Below are 24,096 nucleotides of genomic sequence, written 5' to 3'. Positions count from 1 at the left end.
GAAAATAGGGCAGTTAGAGCCGGCCCACAGAAAACCAGTACCCGCGTGCTGTTCCAACAGGAGTGCATCACCTCATTCACTTTCCTTGCAAGTTCCCTGAGATGCCTTTCCCTTGGGAGTTCTGTAGCTGTTTAAATGAGCTCACCTGGCAATGTGAGGACTTCTTATTAATATTTTACATACTCTTCATCAACTTTTAGGCAATTTAGGGTTAATTTAGGGGTAGTGATATTAAATGTGTTCTATCGCTGACCTCCAAGTTTCTCCATTTTCTAGAACTGCTCATGGAAACCACTGTTATTTTAATAAGCTAATTGGGGTGGGGAAAGGGATTCCAAAACCCCCCGTAGAGATCAGATAATACATCAAACCTTTCTATCTCCTCATTTATGCTAGCATTCCTTTAATCTGAATTCTTTCTCCTTTCATCACTGCCTTCTCAATGCTATTTATCTTTTAAGGCTCTAACCATGTGTTCGTAAAGCACGGTTCTTGGGCCATTTTCATCTAAATCACCCAGGGTGCTACTTAGAAATGCAGACTGATTGTATAAATCAGAATCTCTAGGGATGGTCCAGAAATCTAAATTTTAACAAGCTCCCCAGGCATCTTTTATGAATGCGGAAGTTTGAGAAACACTGTTCTATTCAAACACCGTGAAGTTATTCTCATTCCCCTGGAAAACCAATGTTCTTTCTCTGTCTTCGGAATTTCTGAAAAAGTTAGTTTTTATGCCCTTCTTAGAGTATTTATAATATTCTGTCTTATATTATAATTTGTCATAACATTATGATCTGTGCACTGGTTTTATTCCCTCTATTATAAGTATAAGCTCCTTGCAGGCTATGCCTGTGTATCTCTGGAGCATCTGGCATGGAGCTTTGCTTCTAGCAGATGCTCAATTCTTATCTCTAAGAATGCATGAAATGTTACCTCCAGGCCTTTCCCCTCCTCTTCTGTCAATGCACTGTGAACGAAAGCTACAGTGCAACTCCAAAATGCTTGTACCATATTAAAATAAATGAACGGCTTAGAAAACCTCTTGCTTGAACTAAACTTAGTTCACAGAATTTAGTCCCAGATAAATACTTGACTCAGGCTTTTTTGTTCTCCGTAAATCTCCTTATCAGCAGAAGGTTTATTTTTGAAACTCATGGCTCAATATAGTGAAAAGTAGTCACTTGAATCAAGAACTAAAGAACGATTCATGGCTCAGGTCATAAAAATTACCTATATGTCTGTCACTGGTGAATCATTTATGATGTCCTCAGTACAGTTTGAATTTTCAAAAGGTTAACTTTGGATATGCATTTTTAGAGTGTGTGTGTTTACTTAGAATATGTCAAGCTACGAAAAGGGCATTTTCTTAAAACACCACTGTTTAATTTCTACAAAATCCAAGCCAATGAAGCAAGCATATTCAAATCAAAGATCGGAAGCATGGCTTGAACTTCAATTATTTAGCTGCAATTATGATGAGATTGTTACCTGCTATTTGGTTTTCTTGAAATCAGGATATAACCTAACCACTTCAAACATGTGTTGTTATAGATTTAAATGACCTGAATGATTTGTTTTGCTTTCTAATACTGAATAGACATGATGATTTTTCTTTTTTTTTACAAGCCAGGTAAAAGCCAGTAAAACTCACACTCAAAATATAATTGAGCTACTTACTTAAAAGAAAAACTTACACAACTAACCTTATTATGGTAATCATTTTGCAACATATACATGAATCAGGCATTACGTTGTACACCTTAAACTTACACACATTTATATCTTAACTATATCTCAATAAAGCTGTGAAAAAAGAAAGAGAATGGGTTTCTCTAAGCTTGCTGTAAGTATTGTTAGGAGCTTTATCAGCATTCAATACTACATTTAAAGAATGCACTAAGTAAATATTAGTAAAGTTACATTAATAAATTGCACTAGAGTCGACATCTAAACAACATTCATCAAAAAAAGGATATCGCAAATACTTTTATAGAAGTGGAGTAGATACACTTGAATGTTTTATAGATGTATGCCTTTCTCAAATGATAGGGCAGGAAAACATTTTAGGGAGAAAACATTTCAGGCAAGAAAACTTTACAAAAGTCCAAGGCTCAAATGAAAGGTGAATGTAATATTTTGAATTTAAAAGTCACTTATTAGCATGCTATCAAAAAGTAATAGAAATGCAGAGAAATAAACTGTCAAATGTTAGCAAGAGCACATTTTAGAAATACAAAAACTCCCACAATTAGGTATTGTCTGAACAATTCCAAGGAAGCTGACTCTCTCCTGGTCACCTCAATTGGTTACTTTCTCTGTCCCAAAGACCAGTGTTCTCTATCCAAACTTATCTGGATCGTTTGCATGTCCCAGGTCTAAATCGGGGTTGAATTCCTACAGAAATTTTCCAAGTGCATCTTTTTGCTTTCCATCTTCTCCCCGCCTCTCCTCCAATTCTAAGTTTCCATCCTATACACCTGCTAAAATGACTCTTTTCAAACATAGTTTTCATCAAGTCACTCCTCTGCTTGATAATTTAGAGTGATTTTCCATAACTTGTTATATAAAATCCTAACTTGCTTTCACTAACATCTATCACTAACTGGACTGCCCCTTCATCCAACCAAACAAATATTCATCACTCTCAGGAACATGTGAGTCTCTATATCTTTCATAACCTGCTTGGTATTTTTAGGAAAATCCTGAAAGATTTTTGAAAAAGACTACTGGATGCGCTTTCAATGGAATACTGGATGTTATCTAGGGTACTTTTCAGGGATTATCTTATTTTTATGGGGTGTGTCCATTTGATTGTTTTTGGCTGGTGCACTTTGCACCTTTAGAGAGATAAAGATTAACATGTAGGTGGCTATTGACAGTGCACTAGTAATGCACCAATAATGTTTCCTGTCCATAGCAATGCAAACAATTCCTGTTAATGGCAGTTTGAAGAAGAATTGGACTTATAAAGAGTAACTCTACTGGTTTTTAAAAATCTTACTAGTCCCCTCATTAATTAATGAGGTAAATAAAATTGTTGACTTGTGTTCGCATTATTTTTTATGAGATTCATGATTTTACCTTTTTGCAAATTATGAAATAAGAGGGAATAATATACATGAATCCTTATTGCCCTCTTTGCCTTGTACATCCCCACATGTCAGTACATTCCTACACTCTCTTTGAAACTCAATTCACATCCATCCCTTTCCAGAAACCTTATCAATGTGGATCTTGTTAAAAGATTATTAAGAGGGAACTAGTAGGATGTTAACAAATTCTTCAAAGGAACTTAAATAACCACATACATATGATGGCGTCGGGAATGCTGATATAAATTTTCTTAGATGAAAACTGTCAAACTGGTCAATATCTGCAGGGCAATAATCAACCAAATCTCCAGCAAAGCAATTTGCATTTCTATGGACAAGTACCATTTGGATTACTATTGGATTTCTATAATTTGTTGGACACTATTCTAAGCACTGGAGATAAAAGAGTAAACAAAACAAAGTCCCTGTCTTCTTGAAGCTTACATTATAGTGTGTGTGGGGTGAGGACGGTGGAGTAGAATCAAATGTTAAACAAATAAATATATAATATGGCCTTTAGAGACATGTGCTATCTATGAAGAAGTACAAACCAGGATACTGTTGCTGACTAAGTACTATAAGGTAGAAGAGAGTTCTAATTTCAGTGGAGTCATCAGGAGAGGCTTCTCTGCTAAGGTGATATTTCAACAGAAACTTGAAGGAAAAAAGGGAGCAAACTATGAGGCTGTGGGAGTTGAGGGGAGGGAGAGAATTTTATATACGGGAAACACTAAGTGCAAAGGCCCTGAGGCAGGAGCGCCAGTAATGGAGAGGAAGCCTGATGTAGCTAGAATGGAATGAGTCCCAGGGAGAGGAAGTTCGGAGAAATGGCCATGGGGTGGGTGGGTGTAGCATAGGGAGGTGTGAGAAGATGAGAGGAATTCCTTTGTCTTCTTTCAGGACTTTGAATTTTTTTTTTTTTTTTTTTTTTTTTTTTTTACTTCATGGGAAATGGATTGTCAATGGAGGGTTTGAGCAAAGGAGGAACATAAGGGTAAATCAGGGAAAGCAGATGGGAAGTGTTATGAGTTGAAATGTATCCACCAAAAGGATATGTTGAAGTTCTAACCCCCTAATACCTGTGAATATGACCTAGTTTGGAAATAGTGCCTTTGTAGATGAAATCAAATTAGGATGAGGTCATACTGGATTAGGGCAGTCTCTAATCCATAGACTCGTGTCCTTATAAGAAGGAAATGTAAACATACATGGGGAGAAGACCAGAGATAGGCGTTAATGTTGCCATAATTCGAGAAATGCCAAAGGATTGCCAGCAAGTCCCCGAAGCTGTGCTGAGCTGAGCTTCTAGACCCTCCCCTAGACACTTCAGGTGGAGCATGGCCCTGATGACACTTTGATTTTGGACTTTTAGCCTCTGCGACATGAGAGAATACATTTCTGTTGTTTTAAACTGCCTGGTTTATGGCACTTTTCTTTAAATGGAAGCCCTAAGGAAACTAATGCAGAGAGTTACTGCAAATAACTCATGTGAGAGTTGATGGTGACTTGGCCAGATTGGTACCAGTGGAGGTCATGAGGGGCATTGGATCCAGGGTACGTTAAAAAGGTAAAATCAACAGGATTTGCTGATGCATGTGCAGTTCAACAGAGAAGAGTTAGAAGTAATTCAAGATCAATGTAACCTGTTATTCTTAAGAAAAGAGCACAGGAAAACTTTGTAGCCACTTTTCTGAACTATGATGACAGGTATCTAGGATTGTCTTTACTGCAAATTTGCAATGGAGAACACACCTAGAAAGGTCAATTATAATGGGAGCTGTCCATTATTGATCTCATTCTATGTACTAGGCTCTTAGTATACATTGTGCCATTTAATCCTCCCAAGAATTCTGCAAGGTAGATGTTATTACTCTCATTTTACAGATAGAAACCTTTCACCAGAGATGTTTTATATGCACTCAAGGAAGTATTAAAGGAAAGATTGAAAGCCAGATTTTCCTGATGTCAGCAACAAATATTCTATCAAGAAGTGAACAGTGTTTTAAGGGATAAAATAATGTTTCTGAGAAATTTGGATGCTAAATAAAATAGTTCTTTTCATTTGTTGCTTAGTTGTTAGAAGCTTTTATATAGTCTTAGAATGCATGGAATATACCTACCCTTGTTTTTTTATCTTTATGGAACCTAATTTGCTGCTAGGTATGCATAGACGGTCAAGGAATACCCACTGGATTTAAATGAATTTACTAACTGGCCCTTGGTATTGAATGCTGTGGTTTTGTTTTATTTCATATGGAGTCACTTGCTTATGCACACTTAATATAGGCTAACATTTCTTTCCATTTGTATAGTACTTTATAATATACTAAGGGCTTTCATACTTGTTCCAACAATACTGACAAAATACAGAATGGTTTCTGTTACCTATCGCTGCATACAAAATCACCCTAAGATTTAGTGGCTTAAAACAATTTAATGATTTTCTGATGATCCCTCATGGTTCTGGGGGTGAACTGGGTGTAGGTGATTCTTGCTCAAGCTCTCTCATGCAGTCACAGCCATACTCTGTGTCCAGAGTCAGCTCAAAGATTTCCTCATTTATACATCTAAGGTTGGTATTGGCTGGAGCTCTACCTAGACCATTGGTCTGAACACCTACACATAGGCTTTCCCTGAGCTTCCTCACCCATGGAGAATAGGTTCCAAGAGAGAACATTCAAAGAGACAAGAAGAAGCTGACAGATTTTTAAGGACTAAACATGGAAACTTGCACAGCATCGCCTTAGTTGGGCAATTACAGAGCCTAGATGTAAGGGGAGAAACATACCTCACCTCTCAATGGAAATTTAGGATCAAAGAATTTTTAAGACCACATTGAAAACTGCCACAAGAAGAAAAACTAATTGTATTTTATACTGAAAAAGTTGAAAGTTGAGAAATTAGAAATCTTGCCTAAGATCACAGAGCTAATTACTGCTATAGTTGAGATTCAAATCAAATTTTCTTTACTTTGTTTTACCTTCTGTCATTAGAAAGCAGTGGAATGGAATGTTTGAGAACTGGGTATATGGAGTCAGATTGTCTGAGTGTCAATTTTAGTTCTATTTTCTAGTTCTGTGACCTTGAGAAAGTAACTTCGCCTCTTTTGCCTTAGTTTCCTAGTATGTGAAATGAATTCATAACCATACTTCCTACAGGAAATTGGGAGGATTAATTGAGCTAATACACATAAAAACTCACAACACAATAATGCCTGGCATATCAATAAAAGTTAGCTATTATTATACTTTTCACGTCTGACTGGCAGTATTTATGATGGAATTTGGTAATTTCATGGTTAAAGTTTAGCACACATAGATGAAATTTAAGTGGCAAATGACAGGAGTGCACAGGTTTAAATGTGATGAGATGGGAGCTCTGACAAGTGGTTAGCTACTTTTTTAGTGTGCCTTTATTCCACTGAACCATACCTCAATCATCATAATTTCCACGCTGCATAGAAGTGGTCTGTTTATCCATTTGTCTCCCTACTAGAATGTCAACTCATGGAGGACAATATTCTTATTCACCTTTGATTCTTTGTGACTTGCACAGAATCTAGTAGACAGTAGGAGTTCAATATATCGGTCAAACTGATACCTAACAGGTCAATACATTGGACTGAAAAATAAAAGAAAGGGAAGGGTATTGCTTTATATAAGGATTTTCCCTTGTGAACTTGTGGGTTTATCATAGTCCGGAAATTTCAGGGGAAGGACAGGGGCTGGAAGTACAGACTGGGATAATAAACAAACCCAATTATTCAACATTCGTTCATTCATTCATTCAATCATTCACCAAAGAGATTAGGTTCTTCTGTATTTTCTTACAAAACAGTATTAATTTTCAAGAGTTTTTATTTTAGAGATAATTTGTTATGCATTATGCAGTCCAGCCACTCTGGTATAGATAGGACTCAGCAGTATATTTATACTCAAGAGAAAATGCCTTACCTTTTGAATTCATTATCAGGTTGGTAAATGTTAGAAACTGCAGTCATGTTTAAATATACTGAGAGAACTAAAGGACTCCCCTGCTCTAAGTATGTAGTGATTTAAATATATTTTAAAGTTTATATTTTATTTCAATTTATAAAGGCCCTTATCTTCCCCGTGATGTTGGTAATCCCTTGAGAAATAGAATGATTTGGAATTCTAATCCCTAGAGTCACTATGAAAAAAAAAATTATAATAAGGTTCTAAAATTCCCCAGATTGGTCATTGGATGAATGAGATTTTGATGCAAAGATAAGCCTAATGACATATTTCAATGCTATCCTTTTTGGAATGGATGGGAGAATCCTGCCTTGTTGCATATTACATAAGGTGGCCATTAAACACAGATTTATTTTCAAAGGAGAGGCTGAGATTAATGGGTAAAAACACAGTGAAGCCTTAAATGAGTCAGATGAGAGTTCGCTAAAGAACCAGCAAAAATATTCATAAAGTAAGAATAATTGCAAAGTGATTATTGAATGATAAATTTGAGAAGGGCCTTATCCAAAAACAAATATTACTGTAGTGAAACATTCTTATAATACTTTAAGCAATTTTTGGCAATTTGGTTTGGGATGTAAACACTGAAAATGTTTGCGTAGGTATTTTCTTAGTATTTTTGGAGTTTCCATCAACTTTTCTATCTGTAGTCAACAAGTTCTAGATCATAGTTATGCGAAAAAAAATTTTAAATATCTTACTTCTGGCTCTTTTACATTGTCTACCTCTTTCCGTCCCACCCACGTTGAAAATATAGGGAAAGCTTGATGCTAAAGAAGCATTCTTCTTGCATTTGTTCGGTGCAGATTTGTCTTCTTCTGTGAGTAAATACCTGGTTCTCTAGGGGTTTAAAATCTCTCATAAGAAAAATTACTCTACCAGTGAATTAGTTAATGTTATTAGAAGGAGGGCACTGACCAGCTGTTCTCCTCAGGGGACAGAATTGGAAGAAATAGACTTACATAAGAAATGGAACATTATAAGGAAGGAAACCTTCTTGACAGCAAGGTTGCTAGAAGCCTAGGGGATTCAAGATTTCTCCCCAGAGTAAATATGACCCAGTGGATGAGAGCTAGGCTGTAACCTGAATATGATTCCTGACTCTACACCTTCCAGCCAAGGCTGTATCCTCGGTCGACTTGAACTTTCCTGGCCTCTGTTTAATCAACTGTGGAAAGGGGGTATAATAATACTTAACTCTTTGAGCTGTAGTGTGGATTTTGAAATAATTTATATTAAATCCTTGCCACAAAATTAACAGTCAATAAATGGTAGCTATGATTATTGTTACTACCACTGATTAGGGGCATGCAATTTCACATCAGTTCAAGGTGATTTCAATTACAATGATTTGCCCAGTCTTTATTTGGAGGAAAGGAAGCTTGCAGATAATATACTTATGGTTCTTAAAAAAAATGTAACTGATAATGAATATTTCCCTTTAAGTATAGGACAGAGAGAGAATTCTCAATATTTCCTGGAGGAAGAAACCCATTTTTCTCTAATGGCATTTCATAATGTGCTGCTACCCGTATCTTTGCCATTCTAATTTACATTAATAATATGCTAATTTTATGCTTGTAATCTTAGAACACATTAAGTGCCAGATTTTAGAGGAATACATGACAAAATATATTTCTTTCAGAATGTGTTTACACAGAAATATACTTAAATACTTCCAATGACTATATTTGGCATGTACATCTAAACCTTGATCACATTTTTCTCAGCTTAGTCTTTTTGCATGCACTTTTGATGGTAATATATGGATGTTTAAGAGAAAATATTTTTTCTTTTAAAAAAATATTAATTATGAGTTTGTTAGAAGAGCAATGACAAACACCAATTCTCACTTATTTTGGCTTATATTGGGATTATAAATAGTTTTATTCTTTAAGTTTTGCTTACAATTTTCCTGCAATTAGAACAAACACGTAAATTATATCAACACACATTGTGTACAGAACCTAGAGCTACACACGTTGAAATCAATATAGATGCAAGCAACGTGTATTTCCAAGGCATGGGAACACAAAAGCCTAAGTTAGATTAATCTATGAAAGGATCTAATGACTCCCACTGGCTTTTCCTATAAGATAAAAATAGCTGTGGTCTTCTAATCACAGAAATAGTCTTCCTTAACCTGGGTAATCAGTACTTTTTTAGAGAGATTAAAAATGGAAGCAAATTCTCCACCCCCTGGGTGAAAGTTGGTATTTATTCCCCCCTATTTTCTTCTGTGAGGCACTCTCTAGCTTTTCTGTCAGAGAAGTTAAATGGAGTGTGCTTTAGATTGCCCTTGCTGACAATATTTAATCAATTAAGAAGTATTTACAATGTGCTCTGCACTGTAATAAGTACTCAAGAGACTAATACAGAAGGAAAAGACATGACACTTGTCAATGACACATTTACTGAAGCATTTCTTGGGAGGAAAAGATTTATTCATAAGAAGTAACTTCTAGGCAACCATTTCTAATCGCTCTATATTTATTCCATTCCTTCAATCATTTCTTCACCAAAATTTATCAAAACATGCCATATGCTCAAAATGTGGTAGCTGTAGGAGTTACAGTAAAGAAAATGGTTTCTGCCCTTGAAGATAAGGTCAATGATTATGAAGGAGTTCATGTACAAAGAATAATGGGCACATGAAGGAAAGAATGCCAGTTCCAAGGGATTCTTAACATAGGTGATTAAAGAAAAAAAAAATCAAAACTAACTCTTGACAGATGTCTTGGAATTCACCAGACACCTTATGGTCAACCAGAGAATAAAGTTAAGGCCATCATTACCAGGGTAGAGTGACTGGACAAGCATGGAAGCATGACACAGGATAGCATATTCAAAAAATGAATAGTAATTCAATGGAGCAGGGACATAGGAACAAAGCAAACCGTAGAAGGTGGGACTACACTGTGGGAAAAACATTGGCCAGATTATGAAGGATCTTAATTTCCTACTGAGGAGTTAGTGTTTAAATTATAGGAAATGGTAAGTAATTGAAAATTTTTATGAAGTGGATTATTCCGGCCATATTTGAGTTTTATAAAGATAATACTCTTGCCAGTATAAAAATAGACCAGAAGGAGTAAGGGAGGGGGTTTAGACATCAGTTAACAGATAGCCCATTGCATTCATCCATGACAGAATTGATGAGTTTCTGAATGGGACCATGGCTGCTGAGGTAGAGAAGAGAGAATGCCCTTGAGAACGATTAGGAGGTAGAAATTCCAGAATGTAGCCACCAATAAATGTGATGGCTACAGGACAGAGAAGACTTTCTTATCATAAAATGGTTGCTGGCTTGAAATACAGAATGTTCTCTGTTGATAAGCCAAACCTAGAGCAGATGCAATGGCGCCGAGATCGGCAGAAATAAATGCTAGGAATACTAATAAACTACATGTGGATCTCAAGTATCCCATAGAATAAAGGTATTCATTTCAGATGAATATCCTGGTTTTGGGAGATCTGATGTCTTTTTCATTTTGGTGGACCTTCTTTAAGAAACTGACTACATGACACCAAAAGTAAAGACAGCAAAACAAAAGTAAACAAGTGAGACTACATCGAACTAGAAAGCTTCCACACAGCAAAGAAAACCATCAACAAAATGAAAGGCAACCTATGGATTGGGAGAAATTTCTCAAATCACATATCCAATAAGGAATATTTGAATATTTGCAAACCACAGATCCAATAAGGGGTTAATATCCAAAATATTCAAGTAACTCATGCCACTCAATAGCAATAAATAAATAACCAAATTAAAAAATGGGCAAAGGACTCGAATAGACATTTTTCTAAAGAAGACATATAAATGGCCAACAGGTACATGAAAAGGTGCTCAATATCACAAATCATTAGGAAAATGCAAATCAAAATCACAATGAATTATCACCTCACACCTGTTAGGATGGCTATTATCAAAAATACACGAGATAAAAAATGCTGGCAATGATGTAGAAAAAAGAGAACCCTTGAAAACTGTTGCTGGGAATGTAAACTGGTACAGCCAGTACGGAAAACAGTATGGAGATTCCACAAAAAATTAAAAAAAGAGCTACCATATGATCCCACAATCCCACTTCTTGGTATACAAAGGAAATAAAATCACTACCTCATAGAGATACCTACACTCCTATGTTCACTGCAGCCGTATTTACAATAGACAATGTATAGAAACAACCTAAATGTCTATTGACAGATGAATGGATAAAGAAAATGTGTGAGTATGGAATAATATACCCAATGAAATAATATTCATATTATTTAGTCTTAGAAGGAAATCCTGCTATTTGTGACAACATAGATGAATGAATCTGGAGGGCATATGCTAAGTGAAATAAGCCAGACAGAGGAAGACAAATGCTGCATAGTATCACTTATATGTGGAATCTAAAACAAAACAAAACAAAACAAAAAACTTAACTCAGAAACAGGGAGCAGAAAAGTGGTTGCCATGGGCTGGTAGGGGGATAGGGAGTGAGGGGAAAAGGGAAGGACTGGTAAAAGGGTACAAACTTTCAGTTACAAAATAAATAAGTTCTCGGGGGGTGGGGTGGTGGGATGAATTGGGAGGTTGGGATTGACATATATACAATAATATGTATGAAATAGATAACTAATAAGAACCTGCTGTATAAAAATAAATAAATAAAATTCAAAAAAATAAATAAAATAGAAAAGACAAATAGGAGAAAGGAATTCTCAAATAAATGAATCTGAATAGTTCAAAAATAAATAAATAAATAAATTCTGAGGATCTAATGTATAACATGATAACTATACTTGATAACACTGTTGTGTAATTGAAATTTGCTAAGAGAGTAGAACTTAAATGTTCACAAAACACACACACACACAAAGGTAAATATGTGAGGTGATTGATGTGCTAATTAACTCAATGGCAGAAGTTTTCACAATTTATACATATGTCAAATTATCATGTTACACACTTTAAATTTATAATTTTATTTTCCAATTATACCTCAATAAAGCTGAAAAAGAAAAAGAAAATTATTTCAAAATTACTAGCACAAAACTAAATTCACACATAGGTCCCCTCCTAACATTTTAGAAGGGTCCTGCATTGTGAAAGTTTAAGTTTCCCAAAGTTTAAGCTTCATTGGCTTCATAGAAAATCCACTTCCTGCTAAGGTATAAACTCCACGAAGTTATGTTTCTCTGTCAGTTATATTCCCACCTCTCCACACATATTCAGGTTTGTTCTCCTACCTTTTCTCCACACTCTCCACTGTGGTATTTTACGGCTATTTCTTGTATGGTAGTTTACTTTGATATCCTCCAGGAAACACTGAGCTCCTTGTGAGAAGCCAGTTCATTGTTTAACCTTAAACACAAATATTAGAATAACATTTTAATCTGTTTCCCAAATGCATTACTCAGTCTTTTAAAAAAAGATCAGAGATATTATAAAAAACAATTAAGAGGTTTTAACAATAATAATATTCAGTATTTATTGAAGAAGTACTATATATCAGACAGTCCCTTATATCTATTAACTTATTTGATCCTCACAAAAATCTCTGTATAATAGGTTTCATTACCCTTCCCAATTTGCAGATAAGAAAAGCAAAGCACAGAGGAGTTAAATAACTTTCCCAAGTTGGAAGCAGTTAGTAAATGGTAGGGCCAAAGCTTGCATCTCGGCAGCCCAGTTCCAGAACCTGTGCTCTTACCTGTCTGGTCACTGTATTGCTTCTTGCAAGTTTATTCATATTATAAATTTTTCAGTGTGATAGATGCCAAGCACACAGACCTTCATTTGTAGGCATTTTAATAAACAGTTAAGGAATGAGCTTACACAGAGACAGTTTAGTGAACTAGTAACCGTTTATTGAGCCTCTACTATATGAGTGTAGCTTGGCAGACCTTTTCCTTTTTGTCCTCTTGGGTATGCTCCCAATTCCTTCTAGAAGAGAAAAGTATCAGGAGAACTGATAGAACCACTCAAGGAACCATCTTCTGGCTGTTCTGGAGAATACAAAGGATGGTCTATTAGCACCCTTCAGATCCCCATGGGAGGGGATGGCTAGAATTATGGCCAAATACACAGATGGCTCCCATATGCCCCACTTCTTTCCTCTTCATTTGTCTCCTGTGGATCTCCTTTTAGGCAGATTTTGTAAACACAGATACTTTCAGAGGCAGGGATATAAGATCATTGTGTAAAGCTGGGCAGAGTAACACCATGAGGAATGGTGGGAAATGTGGAACTAATAAGTGTATACTTGATGACTCTAAAGGTATTCAAATTCAACATAAAAACCAACAAGGCAGCAAACACCCTGCTAACCAGACAAACCCCCCAACCCGATGCAGCTTCTTTAACTCCAGTCAACCCCTTAGTCAGCCCCTTTCTATCACGAGTCCCCTCCTCCCCTTTTCCCACAGCTAAACCATTTCCTCCACTCCCAGAGTGAAACCAGGCTGATTTAGGCAGAATGATAGCATCCCAAGGATGCCCATACCCTAATCCTTCAGAAACTGTGAATATATTATTTACTTTGCTGATGAATTAAGGTTGGTGGCCTTAAATAAAGAGATTACGCTCAATTAACAATACAGGGATGGACTCAATCTAATTGCAAAAGCTTTAGGAGCAGAGGAATACCTTAGCTGGAAGAAGCAGAAGGGGAAGTCAGGGATATAACACACTGCTGGTGTGAAGATGGAAGGGGCGATGTGAGGAGGAATGCACGTGGGCTTAGGGAACTGAGAGGGGCTCCTGGCTGATAGTCAGCAAGGAAACAGCTCATGCCTACAACCACAAGGACCCGGATTCTGCCAATAACCTGGATGAGCTTGGTGTTACTCTTCCCCGGAGCCTCGAGAAAGGAAAAACAACTTTGCAGGCACCTTGATTTCCTCCTTGTGAGATGCTAAGCAGAGATCTAGCTGAGCCCCACAGAAAATTCAGATAACAAATGGGCGTGGTTTGAAACGTCTATATTTTTGGTAATTTGTTACAGCAGTACTAGAATTCTAATACACAAGTCACAGTGTCTACTCTTTTTGTCTTACAAAATGAAATCTCAGAACTGAGCCAGATGTTAGTGAAATTAATTAATTTCTGCTGGCCTCACAGGTCTAGTGGGAAATGGGGAGCTCTGTGGCTGGGTAGAAGTCTCAGACAATAGGTACGGGAACTCAGGATTTTTCTCTCTGTGTGTTTGCTGGCTGTGGCCAGTTTTCCTCCTGAATTGTATTAAAAAAATACTCTTCACCAAAGAGATAATTCTGTTTTTGAGACAACCTGGTCCATCTTGTACTATACATTTTGGTCTGCCTTCACATTTAATCCTTCAATGTTGACAAGTATTATTTATTCCCATTTTTCAAAGATGACACTTGCAGAAGAGCCCAGTTACAAGTAGTGTGATGAAATTCAAATCCAAGTCTTTTGGATTCTAACGATGCTGGGAAGATGATGAACTTCATTACAAAGCACTGGAAAGTAGGGATGAAGCACAATTGGCTCTCAGCTCAGGTGTGCTATCTCTCAGTCCTGCTATGTAACAGTTTTTTCATTTTCATAAGAAAGCAATTCCTCCCCAGTGTCTGTAACTAGATTTCTTATTGTCAACTGAAAATTTGGAGCATCAGAACACGTAGCTAATTTCTATAGGGCATTTGTTATTTTATTAAAATGTTTATAATTCAAAAGCCATGTGCTAATCTTACGTGGAATGAAATGTCTTTACGTATTGGATAGAATATCATCTACTACTGCAAAGAAGCTGAGCAGTCTACACTAGCACAGCCCTGCCCCTCCAGCCAATTTCCACTATTACATGCTTCCAAGGCACCCTTTTTAATTTTTCTAGACTTGAAAGCCTAGCTCAGTGGGATCACTGATTTTTCTCTCAGTAGATTGTAAACTCCATGAGAGCAAAGGCCATTGCATCTTCTGGAATACCCCTGGAATATCGACAGTAGGAACTCAATACACATTCGTAGAAGAAATTAAATGATGAAATTTCATCATTAAAAAATAGATGAATAAATCTTGTATGGTTTTTATTGGGATGGGATCTTGCCTACACATTATTTACCTGCTAATATTTGGTGCAGGGGTGGGGGGGTAGAGGCGGGGGGACAGCTGCCAGAAATCCTGTCATATTCAAGCTGGTACTCTTTGTTATGCAGCCTTAGATTCCTCCTTTATTTTTGCCTCATTTCTTTTGCTGTTGTTTTTGTTTGTTTATCTATGGTTTTGTTGTGTGTTTTTGTGCACTTTTTGTTTGAGGACAGATTGTTAAGGTTGGAGAAGGGAGTATGATTAAAAGCCATAATGCAGCCAAGTGGAAGCTTGGTTGCTTAACCTGAGCCCAGGGCCCCACTAGCCTATACAGAGCCTTTGGGCAGACAGAAGAGACCTGAACAGGTAGCCGTCACTTGCGTATTCTGCCCCTTTCATGCACTATGCTAGCTGAAGAGGGGGACAGAGCAGTCCTGACCGGGTGGAGGTTGTCACAGGCAGCAGCCTAACACTTATTTAGGCAATTGTCTAAGACCACCATTGACCTTTTTGTTCAATTTTCTTTTTCTTGTACTCATGTCCTAGCTCTAGAGTCTTGTTTCTTCATACCTCTACGCTAATGTCTGCCTCTGATGGCGTCAGATTGTATGGTCTTCTGAATCACCTCCTGCCATTTTAATGTTAGGTATGTTTGCTGTTTTTTCGGCTGTGTTCGCTCCTTGGCCTCCATGACACTGATGCTTAAGAGTGGAATTCTCAGCTCTGGTCTTGGCCCAGCAGAATCCACAACGCCACTCAGCAGCAAGGCTATCCTATTGCCCTAAGGGACCAGTGGGAATTCAACCAACACCAATGCTTTCAAGTGACTTAAACAAATATCTCAAAGAACAACTTTTGGAACATGGCCAATGTGATCAGAAGCATCAGGCAAAGGTAGAGTCAGTGTGATGTGTTCTGAATGGTCACAAGGACCTAACTGCATAAACCATATGGCAAATTTGATCACTTTTGGAGAAAAAAAAATTGCATTGCATAAACTGAAAAGTAAAAATGATCACATCATAAAAAAGTTTCATTATGTGGAAATGGAAATTTTACCTTATGTTCAAAACATGACTCATGAATGCACATTATACTAAAAGTGGCCATTATTTCTCATGGGTTGTACAATGTAGGTGCAAGTGAGAAGACGCATCAGGACATCTGCCATACTTAAATAATCGCATTCAATAAAGTGCTCAGGATAAAGAATTATTATTAATAGAACCTCCTCCTTTCAATATTTACTCCCCAGAGGGCTATTACTTCTAAAGGCATTATGATGAAAAAGGATAAAAAATTTTGGACAAAGACTATCTCTTCCAACTCTGGCCATAGCTGGTGGAGTCCCTCTTAAACAATGCAAATGTCTATTCTGAAACACTATTGTCTCCAGAAATTCTCTTTCCACCATCCATCACCATCATGACATTTTCATCAGCTGCTTCTAATGATTTTGTTGCTGCTTGTGACTCAAAATTTTAAGATGAATGAATTGATAAATGGATGAATGAATGCATGCTAACTTAGAACTGTTTTGAGCGGATGCAATTCAGTCATATGGCACTGACGGGGTATGTGAGGTAGGAGAGGGCTCTTCTTTGCCCATGTTCATAAAACTCTGTCCTGTTATAACTCAATGATTCCATGAACTGATGGGAGACAGCTGTGGTGAACACTGAGGAGTTTTAAGATAGTTTGCAGCTTAAGTTACATGACTAAAAATGTAGATCAGAGTATTTGACTTTTTAGCTCAATGGATTTATTTTCCCTGTAAATATATTTAAAATTTTTTTCTAAACCAAAGTAATAAATTGAAGAGGTAAAAAAAATCAGAAAAATGGAAATCTCCCTTTTTCTAATTCAAAGTTCTGACCAGCAATTTCACTCTTTGATGATAGCCATTATGAATAATCTTTACATATATTTCTAAAAATATCTGTAAACATAGACAAGCATATTCTGTTTATTGTGTGTGTGTATACTTTCTTATTTATACTGATGGGATTATATTAAACATACTGTTATGTGTTTTGATTTTATTAGTTAACAGCATATTTTATAATTTATTTTCTATTCCCGAATCAAGGGAATATACTTCATTTTTATACTTTCAGAATGTATTTTTATTATATTCAAAACAATAGTAAAAATTAAATTCTATCGGACCGTCTCCCCCATATCTCGAAAAATCTACAGTATTTTAAAAACCTTGTTCACGTTAAATTCCTGAGTGGTTACTTTCAAGCCACTGAATTATATGAGTAACTTCTATTATTACCTTTAGACAGAACCCTTGTGCACTGTTGCTGGGAACAGTGGTGCAGCCAGTATGGAGGTTCCTCCAAAAGTTAAAATAGAGCTCTTTTTTTTTTTTTCTTCTAATTTTTGGTTGTTATATTGATTGTCTTTGCAATTTTGAATAATATATTTATAACAATCTTTTTTGTTTGTTTGTTTTTATGAACTTTAATTAGTATACAGATTCTCCTCTATTGGAAGAATCCCCTCTTATCTTATGAAGCAGAAACTACCCCCAAATCCATTCTCCTCTTCTTCCATGGTAAAAACTTTTGTTGAGCTGTGGGTTCCCAGTTAAGAACAACATTGCCAGATAGCTTTGTTGCTAAGGGTGATCCTGTGACAAAATCTTGCTAACGTTACATGAGTGAGAATGATGTCTGTTAGCTTCAACATACATGCTGAAAATCAAATCTCTACCTTCTGTTCTTTTCCCCTATCCCTGGCTGAAAAGGTGATTTTCAGTGTGGCCTTGGAAGCCGCGTATTGAATATTGCAGAACTGCCATAACCGTGGCCTCTGAATGACTGTATGGAGAAGAGCCACATACTGACCAGGAACTTTGAGTGTGACACGAGAGGAAAATAAGCTTCTATCTCTTTTGAACCCTAGCATTTTGGGAGTGTCTGTGTTACAATATCTTTGCTTTTTACTCTAAGAAATAAACTTGCTTTATCTTTCTTCTGCCCATCCTTTTCTTCCTTTCCATCAGCTATAATGTATGTAGCGTATATCATTGATGTCCTGCCCATACCCCCTTGGTACTCACAGTGCCAGAACATACCACAGTGTCCCGCTGCAAGTTCCTGCCATTTCAGTCCCAGAGTTTCTCTCATTATACATTCAGGGCATCTAGAAGTATTAGGGAGTTAACACCCCGGGAGCAGTCCTTGGCCAATGATGGATTAGAGTTTGAAGATATATACTTCAGCTTTCCTGACCCTTGGGAAGGATAATTTTGAGGTGTGTTTCACATTGTCTTTTTTTTTTTTTTTCACATCTTTATTGGAACATAATTGCTTTACAGTGTTGTGTTAGTTTCTGCTGTACAACAAAGTGAATCAGCTATATGTATACATATATCCCCATATCCCCTCCCTCTTGAGCCTCCCTCCTACCCTCCCTATCCCTCTAGGTCATCACAAAGCATCGAGTTGATCTCTCTGTGCTATGCAGCAGCTTCCCACTAGCCATCCATTTTACATTTGGTAGTGCATATATGTCAATGCTACATTGTCTTTAAAAGTTCCTCAGTAAGATTGCATTTTAGTTGCCCAAATCAGTAACTTGCTTGATAACACAATCTGTATTTGGCTTCCTTTCCTTACTTGTCTTTCTTCCTCTTTCCCCGACAGTACGTCTTGAGTACAACTCTCAAATAATTTGCTTGTCCTCATATCTATTTCATGGGGTATGCTTGTTGAAGAACTCAACTTAGGAGAGTATCAGAAGTTGTCCCCTTGATGTGAGATACTGAAATTGAAGAGCTTACCAGTCAGATAGTAATAAGAACTCCATCACCAACTAGATGAATGAACAAGTTAGAATGAATTTATTATACAAGTGGAAAAAATACAATCTGGCTCTGTTTCCTGGAAGGTCCCAGAGGATACTCCTTTTACTAAAAGGATAAGGAATTCAATATTAAGGAGTGCAACAGCATTGATGAGAAGCATAGTGGTGACTGTCTCTGTAGGCTTCCATTGATCATAGAAGATGCTTGTATACAGCTTGTCTCCCTGGGGTCAATGTGGATAATAAAATCATGGCATATTTGATGTTAGGAGGCAGGCCTTAGTCATCAGCAGCAAAATAGATATAATTATTATGATGGACAGCAAGGTCAGAATGACATTCAGGGACTGACTTTTGAGGCTCCATCTTATTTGAGAGACGACAGATCTCTTATGGATGAGATAGATGGGCAGCCAGTAAGAGTATTACTAGACCTGTATCTGGGTCAGCAAACTATAGCCTGTGGTCAAAGCCAGTCGTTTGCCTGCGGAACACAGCCATGTCCATTTGTTTACCTATTGTTTATAGCTGCTTTGTGCTACAGTGGAAAAGTTAAGTAGGTTCAACAGAGACTGTATGACCTGAAAAGCCATAAAATGTTTTCTGTGTGGCCCTTCACAGAAGAAGTTTGTTGACCCCTGACCTATACAGTCAAAGAAGGTCAAGAACAAGTGAGAAGAAGATTGATGCCAGCCTCTGTAATGGAAAATCACAATCCTTGTTTCCAGACCTTAGCCGATTTTCAGACTCAGGGTTATTGACTGAAGGAGAGGAAGAACCCTGCAGAAGGAATATACATAGAAGGCACATTCAACAGCCATTCTTCCACTCCTTTTCCTTTAATAAAATAGCATACATTGGGGAAAGGAGAAATACTCAGATATTTTGAGAGCACTTAGATACAGGTTCTGAGCTGACACTCATACCTGTAGATCCAAACATCAACTGCCCACCTTGTAGAGGGGGATATACAGTGATAAAGTCCTAGTTCATGTCCACTTCACAGATCTCCAGCATAGTCATTTCTCTGGTCCCTGAGGGCATATTCATGTTGGATAAACTTATTAGATAATGGACACTTCACATTGGTTTGTTGACCAGAACAATTTGTCACCTACCGCTGTTATTAAGACAACTCTTTCTAAGCTCACAGATACATACTCTTTGAGGGTTCCTTAAGGCCAGCTGATGGAGGTGCAAAACACCTAGTCTGGATCCTGGATGGATTGATTGATGTGTTGGTGCAAGTGAAGAAAAGACTGCTGCACAATATCACCCCTTGGAGTGGCCCTGGAAGACAGTGGTGAGGGAAAGTCCCCCAAGTAGACAGAACTTCATTCAGTATAACTTGTCATCAAATTTATGTGAACAAAGAAATGGTTCAAGGTACACAAATTCCTGGGAAGTGATGGATAGCTTTGCAGGTTGTTTAAGGATCTGGAAAGTGCAAGAATAGGAAATTGGAGACAAGGAGATATTCAAGAGGCATGCAGATGGATACACCTGGGAGTGGCACAAAGGTTTGTACATCTTTTTGTTTCAAAACAATTTATATTATAGCATACCAATTTCAGAGGAGCCATGAAAATCAGATGTACATAATTACTCATTTGTATATGCTAGCCAGCCTCTTTTTTTCTGCCCTAGTATTTGCACATTTGGCTCATGAATGGAGAGGCTATGTTGGCTGGGATAATGGCTACCTATGGGCCTAATAGCTTGGATTCTTTTTCACCAAGGATAACCTACTGCTGAATGTCTGATCAGTCAGCAATGAATTAATACTAAACCCTCATCTTTTGAGGAATCCAACCAGTCACTTGGTGTCTAGTTGACTATATTGATAGCAATTCATCCATACTGAGATTGATATATACCCATGTATACAGTACGTCAGCTAGCAGAATTGTCAGAGGGCTCACAGAGTGCTTATATTGTGAAATAACATCACCTAGGACTAAGGCTTCATTATACGATTGAGGAGGTATAACAAAGGGGACATGATCATGAGATCTACAGGTAAGGTAGATCTTACAGAATCTTGGAAGGGCCTCTCAAAAGTACACATAAGGTGTCAGCTTGGGGAGGACATTTTGCAATATTAGAGTATTGTCCTTTAAGGTGCCATATATACTTTGAATCAATGGCCGTTCTGTGAGATTGTGATACAAATAGCTGAACTATATGGGTCTATGAAACAAGTGGTAGAAGTAGAAGGTCTTCAATTTACCATTACTTCTATTTATCCATTTAGGGAATTTGTGCTTCCTATCCCTGCAATGTAGTCTCTACCAGACCAATATCTTGGTTTCTGTGTGGGATACAGGAAGGGGAAGGGCCTACAACTAGGGGCACAGTAAATATTCAACTAAATTTAGAGCTAAAGCTGCCACCGGGTCATTTTGGGCTCCTCATGTCAGCAGACTAGCAGGCAAATAACAGAGTTACTATATTGGCAGGAATAATTGACCTGGCTATTACGTAGACACTGGGCTGCTATAACATATTGCAGCAGTGAGGACTAAATATTTCAGGACTCAGGGGATTCAGCAAGTTGCCTCTTGCTGCTTCTATGCCCAGTGATAATTATCAATGAACAATTGCAGCAACCAAGGCTTGACAAGGGCAAGGTGACTAAGGGCTCAGACATCTAGTGATGAAGGTGTGGGATAAGCAAGCAAGCAATCTAGAACAGAAGGGTATCCAAAGCTGAGGGGAATCTAGAATGAATGCCAAAGGAGGGAGAGAATGAATACATAGGATAGTAGCTTGTCCCATTAAGCCTCTCACCTTATAAGTCTTTTTTCTTTCTTTTTAGATTAATTTTGACTGGCCACTAACTTGAAGAAGTGATAACACATAGTGATGTTATATCAGTGCTAATTCAGAGAATGGAAGTGATAGCACTTTTGTAATACTTTTAGAAAAGTGTTTGAAAGCGCATGTACTAAAGATGTTTATGAAACATAGTGATGTTATCTTAGTATGTGGTGTTAGTTTTTCCTTGGTGTGGGTCTATGGTAATGAATTCAGTGTTTGTTCTTAAAACTGTTTTTATTTCACATTTATTTTTAAATGGTGTGTGTGTGTGTGTGTGTGTGTGTGTGTACAGATGCATGCTGGGAAGGGTGAATCATGGAAACTTCACAGCTGAGTATAAAAGAATAAGTAGGGAGTAGTTAGGTGAAGCAAGTGAAGAGACAAAGGGGAAAGAGTATTTTTTTGTGGGTGGCATGTGCCAAGATAAGAAAGAATAGAATGTTGCATTTGAGGAGTTATATAGTTTAATAGCTTTTTATAAGACTGAGGTGGGGGATTGGGATGGATATTGACAAAGACAAGAGCTTATCTGGGGTCAGGTTATAAAAGATCTTGTAGCCAATGCCTGAGAGTTTGGCAGGAGACACAAGGTCCAGGTAGAGGAGTTGAACGGTTATAAGCAGGACAGTGACGTGATAAGAATTGACCTTTAAAAAGATTACTATAACTACAGGGCAGGGACTGTATTAGAAGTAAGCAAGGCCCGAATTAAGGAAAAAAGAAAAAAGCTGTTGAAATAATTCTGGTGAAAGAAGATGAGAGGTGTTAAAGAGAGAGGAAATGGAAACTTTTGTGTATTAAAATTGGAGGAGTGATATGAATTCATTTTCCTTCAGGTGTGGTGGGTATTGGAAGTGAGAGTGAAGGTAAGAACAACTCCCAGATTTTGGACTAGGGAAAACTACATGAATAGTCCCGGCATTGGATAAGATACAGAACACAGGACAAAGAGCAGACTGCTCGGCAGCAATATGACGGGTCTGTTTCTAGTTTTGTTGATGTGAGGGGCTCAACTGGAATTATCTGATGTGCAGTATGGTTAACATGTCATCAGAGAGCTCAGGAATGGAAATATGATTTTTGAAATAGTAATTAAGAATGGATAAGATCACACACACAAAAAGAATTACGGAGGAGAGTTGAGAAATAGATCTGTTGAACGTCAACATTCAGAGCATTGACAAAGCAAGAGGGAGAAACCTCAAGAGATGTCATGAAGGAGTAGTCAGAGGGCTAAGAAGAAAACCAGAGAAGAATGGTGACTCAGAACTCAAAGGAGGGGAATTTCAGAGGGAAGTTAGTGGTCAATAGCATCAAATGCTTCAGAGAAACTGAATTAAGTGAGAACTGTCAAGTACTTCCTAAATATGTAGCACCTAGAAATTCTGGGAGAACAATTTCCAGGGTTGGCCGATTCAAACTGTAGTAGGTTGAATGGGAGGTGAGAAAGTGCCCTCCAGGTGTTAACACTGCAATAACGAAAAGGCAAAGGGTAATGGTTCCTCTCTAAAGCATGTGGGCATCAACCAGGGGAGATGAAAATTGAGCTGAAATGATGGCAGATCTTTGCTACCTATGTTAGCTTTTTATAACAAAACAATTTTCAGGTAAGATGTCACCTCCTGTCAAGATCTAAGAGAAAAATATTTCTTTAAGTTAGTTTTTAAAAATTTACATCTTTAAATTGTGTGTAAAATTTGGCCTTTTGTTTGTTTCTTCTTGGCTTTAGAGAAATGTGCTTGGAAGTAGATGCTACTGATTTAAATGCTACATTCCCAGTTCTCTCAGAGATAGCCCATTGTTTGCAATCCATTACATACTGGGGAAAGCAGTGAAAAAGTGAAATGTAAACCCATGTATTTTCCTACAGATTTTTTTTTTTTTTTACAGATTTTCAAAGACTGGTTTGATAGCACTTAATTACTGTATCTCCACAATAATTCAAAAGTTCAAATTTATGTTTTGTTTTTTTTACCTTGTAAGAGTAGTGAGGAACATGAAGAAAATTCCAATGGGCAGTTTACCATCAATGTGGATTAAATGCAAAATCACCTACTTGTTTGATAAAACAAACCGAGAAAAATGCAGTCTTCTCTCAATTAGCCACGTGTAGATTGTTGGTTTTGTGGGTTATTGTCACAAATGTTCATTCCCACCTGTCAATATCCTTGTGCGCCTACCTTCTGCCTTCCTTCATCTCTTAGAATGTGCTGCTGGGGAAAAATGCATTATAATATTAACATAAGAAACAATTAGGAAGATAAATCAGTTCACCATATGTGTTCTAAAGGCAGTTAAAACTATATTTTGTATTATTGATAAAATA

The sequence above is a fragment of the Eubalaena glacialis genome, chromosome 11 (genome assembly GCF_028564815.1).
Source record: "Eubalaena glacialis isolate mEubGla1 chromosome 11, mEubGla1.1.hap2.+ XY, whole genome shotgun sequence".
NCBI lineage: Eukaryota > Metazoa > Chordata > Mammalia > Artiodactyla > Balaenidae > Eubalaena > Eubalaena glacialis.
The sequence above is the reverse complement of the archived record's forward strand: the minus strand, read 5'-3'. Positions refer to the sequence as shown.